The 7,433-nt window shown below is 39.8% G+C and overlaps 1 pseudogene; it reads left to right on the forward strand.

Moving 5' to 3' along the window:
- The first annotated feature begins 703 nt into the window (after positions 1-703).
- On the forward strand, positions 704-1,919 carry LOC101663440 (annotated as a pseudogene).
- The last annotated feature ends 5,514 nt before the right edge of the window (positions 1,920-7,433 follow it).

Consider the following 7,433-nt stretch of genomic DNA (forward strand, 5'->3'; position numbering starts at 1 on the left):
TTAGGGATGTGAATAGCCTTGCCCTCAGGCAGAATGTATCAGAAAATTAATTACTACAGATATGTTTGGGTTAAATTTTAATATCTTATCATTTGTTTTCCCTTTTTAATTTGACTCAGTGGCAACTACAATGGGCTGAAGCATAACATTTATGAGTATGGCTTAGGACTAGGCAGTGTTTCCTACTGTTGTACATAATGAAGCTATGAATTTGAACTAACTCAACAGAATCTAACAAATACAACAATAAAAACACCAAGTTAATTTATCTCAGAAATTAAAAGGTTAAGAGAACAAAATATATCTGTATGATAATCCATATTAATAATTCAAAGGAAAATAACAATATAATCAACTCCATTACTGGAGAAACGGAATTTGTTCCAGACAGTGAGAGACTAATTGGTGCATTTTATATTGGCACTCACAAGTTTGTGAGGCTCAATATATTTCTTCAGAAGGTAGGTGATATAGCACTGGGAATTATAAATTTAGAATAACAAAAATTGATATGCGTTTTACAGAAAGGTATTATAAAGTTTATTGTAAAGGAAGGATCTGCGATTCTATTTAATTGAGAAATTCGAAGGTACAAAGTTAAATGATTCAAAGAACAGAAAGAAAACAGAAGTAGAAAAGTACAAGATGCGAGCGGAGACCGCGTCCCTCTCGCGAGCACAAGCTTCTCGCTGCCACTCAGTCACCGCCGCCGGTTCACACTCACCACCCCCAAGCTCACCATGGATGATGATATCACTGCGCTCGTGGTCGACAACGGCTCTGGCGTGTGCAAAGCCGGCTTCATGGCTGACGACGCCCCCCGGGCTGTCTTCCCCTCCATCGTGGGACATCCCCGGCATCAGGGCGTGATGGTGGGCATGGGCCAGAAGGACTCCTACGTGGGCGACGAGGCCCAGAGCAAGAGAGACATCCTGACCCTCAAGTGCCCCATTGAGCACGGCATCCTCACCAACTGGGACGACATGGAGAAGATCTGGCACCACACCTTCTACAATGAGCTCCGCGTGGCCCCCGAGGAGCACCCTGTGCTGCTGACCGAGGCCCCCCTGAACCCCAAGGCCAACCGAGAGAAGATGACCCAGATCATGTTTGAGACCTTCAACACCCCTGCCATGTACGTCGCCATCTAGGCCGTGCTGTCCCTCTATGCCTCTGGTCGTACCACTGGCATTGTGATGGATTCCGGCGATGGGGTCACCCACACTGTGCCCATCTATGAGGGGTATGCCCTCCCCCATGCCATCCTGCGTCTGGACCTGGCTGGCCGGGACCTGACCGACTACCTCATGAAGATCCTGACGGAGCGAGGCTACAGCTTCACCACCACAGCCGAGCGGGAAATTGTGCGTGACATCAAGGAGAAGCTCTGTTATGTCACCCTAGACTTCGAGCAGGAGATTGCCACCGCTGCCTCCTCTTCATCCCTGGAGAAGAGCTCTGAGCTGCCGGATGGCCAGGTCATCACCATTGGCAACGAGCGTTTCCGCTGCCCCAGGCCCTCTTCCAGCCCTCCTTCCTGGGAATGGAAGCCTGCGGCATCCACGAAACCACCTTTAACTTCATCATGAAGTGTGACGTGATATCCGTAAGGACCTCTACGCCAACACAGTCCTGTCTGGTGGCACCACCATGTACCCCGGCATTGTGGACAGAATGCAGAAAGAGATCACAGCGCTGGCGCCCAGCACGATGAAGATCAAGATCATTGCTCCCCCTGAGCGCAAGTACTCCATGTGGATCGGTGGCTCCACGCTGGCCTCGCTGTCCACCTTCCAGCAGATGTGGACCAGCAAGCAGGAGTAAGACGAGTCCGGCCCCTCCATCGTCCACCGCAAATGCTTCTAGGCGGACTGTTCCTTAGCTGCGTTACACCCTTTCTTGAGAAAAACCTAACTTGCACAGAAAAAAAAAAGAAAAAAAAGATGAGATTGGCATGGCTTTGTCTCTTTGGTTTTGTTTTCTTTTTCAGTTTTTGTTTTCGTTTTGGCGCTTGACTCAGGATTTAAAAACTGGAACGGTGAGGGTGACAGCAGAGGGAGCGAGCATCCCCAAGTTCCACAATGTGGCCAGGACTCGGATTGTACATGATTACGTTTTTCTTTTTTAAAATAGTCATTCCAAAAGCCGTGCGATGCCATGTGACGGGAGACTCTTGCCCTTCTCCAAAGCTGGACCCACTCTGTTTCCCGAGAAGGGGGTCCAGCCCCCGTCCCCTCCCCTCCAGGCCCTCACAGGGGTGCAAGGAACAAAAGCATTGCTTTTGTGTAAATTATGTAACCCAAGTTTTTTTTTTAAAATAATTCCACCGCCTTAATACTTTTGTTTTTGTTTTAAAATTTCCTTTTGAATGGTCAGTCATTGGATGCCCCCTTACTTTTGTCCCCCCAAATTTAGAAGGATATGAAGGCTTTTGGGTCCCCCTGGGTTGGTTAGATGTGGAGGAGCCAGGGCTTTACCTGTACACTGACTTGACCAGTTCAATAAAAGTGCACACCTTAAAGAAAAAAAAAAAGAAAGAAAAGTACAAGATGCTTTATATTTCAAGTTTAGTTTGCTTAGAGCAAAGATTTTTCAAGAGCTTGCATTTTATTATCATAATACATTTCACCAAATATTTGTCATTTGCTTATGTTCAAATATCTAAATTCAGAAGAATTTATGGCATATTTCATGATATTCTTTTTAATATTTGTCTCTCTCCTCTGAACAAATGTAATTTTCAACCATAATATATGATATATATTTAAATTACAGCATTGATTAAACTGTCTACTAGCTAATACTTTGTATATTATGGAAACCTTGCAGCATCAAATGCAGCTCTGGAGTTCTGCTGAGCATAATATGAAAATCACTATATGAATAATTGAAGTGGACATTTTTTATGTGTTTTGCTATCAAAACAAGTAAGTAGTGTAGCTCTAAATGTATATAATTAATATGAAGCAATGTACATAATTTGTAAGTTTAACCTTGGTAATAGAGGGTTTTGTAGGGAAGAATATTAGGGATATAAGTATGGATCATTGGAAAACACAGTATTTTAGGGACATTAAGCAGATTATGAGCTTTACAACCTGGTGACACAACTGTCTGAACAGTAGTTTGGCCAAAGAAGAACTGGGTGTCTTTGTGTATATACTATAAAATTTCTATTTTATTGATGTAATGTTTGCTTGAATGTAAATTTGGTTCTAACATATATCCAATTAATTTTTAAAAAGTCTGTGACAGCATGCAGAACTGCAGAGGTCAACTGAATGTAGTGGATATCATATTTGAAAATACTTATATGAAAGCAAATACTTTCATCAATATTGCCGATTTTTTACAACTATGTTTAACACCACATTCTAGGATGACGTGATATCCTATGCTATTCTCTAATTCTAAATTGAATGCTTCCCTGAGAATACATCATTAGAAGATTATTTTTGGGTTGCTGAAACATTGCAAACAAGCTAGAGATTGTGATACTATCCAAATCTATGAAATATGGTCTTACTTTGAGAGGTAAGAACCCAGACTATTGCACAAGCATTTTAAAGAAATTGCAATCTTCTTATTCAAAACCCATTATATCCTGATGGGATATTATACCCTCACTACATTCATGATTAATTAACTTGCATTACATTTGAATTAAGTGGAGTCTTAGGAAAATAAATGATAAAGCAAAGATACACATTAGCTTTGTCAAATCACATAATAATTTTTCAATTAATTTCTACTAAATTATATGTATTTTCTATAAGTTATATAATAGTTCTAATTAAAAGCTAATACGGAAAATAGATTTAAACTTTTCTTTATGCTGCATAATAATCTTTCAAAAATGTAGATATGTCTCTGTATATAAATAAATTTAGAAATTTTGCAGAAGATACTAACAACATTGTACAACATATTATAACAAAGTATTCTCCCTTAGTACTATATTCTTTTCTTTCGAAAGTAAAATTCTTACTTTCATAATTGTTTTTACTATGGAACCAAGGAGGATTTTGTTATTGGGTTTCTATTGCTTTTTTAATCAATAATGCTCAAAAAAGAGCTGCACAATCTTGAAACAATCTCTGATTGAAAGCCTATATTTTCATGTTAAAAAAGGATTCTGTCCTTCTTAGATTACAGCTAAAATTAAGTGTGAGCTCCAAATCCAGGCATATGTCTATGGTTTATTTATGTCTCTGGATCAACTTAAGGCAATTACTGTTATTTTATGTTAGAGAACTTTGTCAGTGATCTCCCTGGGCATTAGGCTATACTATTGATAATGCCATTAATTTAGTCTAGGTAAGGAATTTAAAATACAGTTGAGAAAATGAAATTGTGTAAGTGTAGCCAGGCTATGAACCACAAAATATGAAGTATTGATTTGTACAGGTTAAATTCTTAAATTAATGGACACTATTTACACATGCAAAAATGGGGATTGATAATATGGCAAAATTTCAACAATTTTACTGACATTGGCTTAACCAACCTTACCGGATTAATACATATCTTAATAAAGTAAGAAAGACATTAGAATTGTTAGTACATGGTAATGGTAGTCTGACAACTGCTAGTTCTATACCCTTGTTATAGCAGTCATCTGCTTTTTCTCACACTGTTTTTTCAGCCTTGAAGTCCAATGACTACTGGTAAGATTGAAGTAGAGCCTAGTCCCCTTAATGGGGTTTCCACAACAAGTCCTTCTGGTGTGTTTGTGAAGAATGTTGTACACCTCGAATAAATAGGGTATACAGTCCCAGAAGTCTATAGCACAAGACGTGGGTCACCAGGGGCTTGATTGAAATTAGGTCAAAATTGTCTAATTAGAAACATAGTACCAGGTATATTCTCCCTTTAGGTTCTATGTAAATATTGCTAAGTGCTTTTTCCCCCATTGGGAGATTGGCCCTCCCCATTTTCCTACCAAGAGAAATGCACTTGCCTTCTCTGAGACATCCCAGCATCTTCACTTGACTTTCCAGTACGTTTTACTCATCATTCTAGTAGGAGTATTTGTTGATTTTAGGTGACGCTAGTACAATTTTTCATGGCAGTATTGTCATTTCCCTCTCCCTCGATCTTAAAAAGCGAACCCCAGCTGAAGTGAGGTCTCCATTGTCAATGTGTTTATTAAGATATGCATATAGAAGGGATGCTATAGAATTCATGGCATTAATCAAACTCTCAACTATGTTGTTTGGCAGACTGGGTTATCTATCAGACTGCATCACCTGGAAACAGGAGCCTGCCTTCATTTTGGTGTTTACCTTCATAGTAGTGGACTCATGTAATATGTGTTCTTTTGTGACTGATTAACTTCAATCAGCATAATGGCCCTGTTCAATTCATGGTCTCATTTAGGAAACACAGAAAGTATATGTGGTAGAACAAAGTGTTGTGGAAAAGTATATTAAATAGAGAAAGATGATAAAAGGCCACTTGATGGGGCTGGAAATATACAAAAGGGGTTATGAGCAAAGACTTTGCAATCACACTGCTTGAATTTAATTTCCAGCTCCATTGTAAAATTAACTATGTAACTGTAGGCAAGAAAAGTCTAAGTTTAAATGTCTTCTTTAAATTCTGGGATGAAAATAGAATGTAGGGTGGTAGTAGAGATTAAATAAGCAGGAAAAAACTATCTGGAGAGACCTGCACTGAGAGGCCAGGGAGAGGGATATCCTATTCTTCCAGACCACAAGATTCTCAGCAAAATGATGAGTAGGCTCGAATTTATTAAAACAAAAGAGCTACACCTGCCTAGAGACCCTCCCTTTTGTCATCAACCCAAGGAACTAGCCAAGGGCAGATCCACAACGTTCCTGACTTATTTTCCCCAGTCCATGAGCTAGCTAGGCTGGCTTATCAGCCGAGCTGTAGGGACATAGATATAAGTGACCATCCTGGATGGATATAAGTAAGCCAAGGAGGAAGCCAAGTATTTCCAGTGTAATACCCTCACAGCACTACCGCCCCAATAGCAGGGTTAGTACAGCCTTCCTAGCCTCATACATATAACTCTATAGGACAGCTTGGAGCAGGCAAAAGGTACTGAGTACACTAACCCTCCATGCAAGCCAGGGTAGTTCCAGCCCCCTCATTCCCTGCCCCTGAGAGGTTCAGCTCAGCATGATTTTACTTCTTAAGGCAGAGCCACTCACAGGTTTATTATAATTATAATTATACTTCTTAGGTTAGCAGATAACACACACAAAGACACACACCTGCTCAATTAGCAATGTATTAGCATAACAATACAAGTAGAAACTGCAACAGCTATTTTACAAAGCACAGGCAGGGAGTTGCTTGGGAGACAAAGATTAAAAGCCTCAGGATCCATAAGGCACTCTCTAAGTAGGTGGCAAGTATAGACTCCACTTTCCCACCCCCAGTTACTAGTAAAACAACATATTATCAGACACTGTACCTGACTACTCAAAATAATTCTGCTCCATACAATCACAATTTCCTCCCAGGACAAGGTATAGACCCCAGCTGCCCTTTTGCTGGTATTATTGTTGCTGTGTAATTGTTATTTTTTCCTCTGGCTGCTCTTTGAATTTTCCCCTTGTTGTTGATTTTAGACATCTTGAATACAATATGCTCTGGAATTCTCCTTTTGGGATCTTATATTATATTCAAGAGGTTGTCTTCTGAAGTGCACATAGGAGGAGTGTTTGGTTCATGGTCGGTAGTCAGACATTCTATCCCTTAGTTTGGGCATTGGTCTCTAAAATTTGTTTAATTGGTGTTTCTCCTTATAGTAGTAGACTCATACAATATTGATCCTTTTGTGATTGACTAACTTCACTCAGCATAATGGTTTGCAGGTCCTTCCTGCATGGGGTGTTTTGTGCTTTTATCACTGTTTTTTTAAGGATGTGTAGCATTCCATTGTGTTTATGCGCCATAGTTTCTTTACCGATTTTCCACTGTTGGGCATTTAGGTTGTTTTCAGTTTCTTGCTATTGTGAACTGTGCTGCTATAAACGTGATAGAGCATACATCTACTCCTGTGTGTTTTTTCTTTAGGTTATGTGGCCAATAGTGGTAGTGCTGGATTGTATGGGATTTCAATTCCGAATTTCTTTAAGTAACTTAAACATGGGTCAACGGTGAGATAAAATGATAAGATGTTAAATGTTAACCTACTTGGAACTGCCATAATCCACTTTCCAATGCACTCTATATGACAGCAAGGCTATTCACCTAGCTGTTCTATGTTCAGAGGGAGTTCACTGGAGACTTAATCCACATGTATTAACCCTTTGCTTCTCTCTCTCTCTCTCTCTCTCTCTCTAATGCTTTTCCATAATTTTATTGTTATTGAGAAACATGGACCCACTGAATGGGTCCAAAGGGGGATATTCTTATCTGATAACATCACTTGACCATGGTCAGAAAAATTTCACCAG

This window comes from Echinops telfairi, unplaced genomic scaffold, assembly GCF_000313985.2.
Source record: "Echinops telfairi isolate 266 unplaced genomic scaffold, ASM31398v2 ScPeMD7_42;HRSCAF=159, whole genome shotgun sequence".
Lineage (NCBI taxonomy): Eukaryota > Metazoa > Chordata > Mammalia > Afrosoricida > Tenrecidae > Echinops > Echinops telfairi.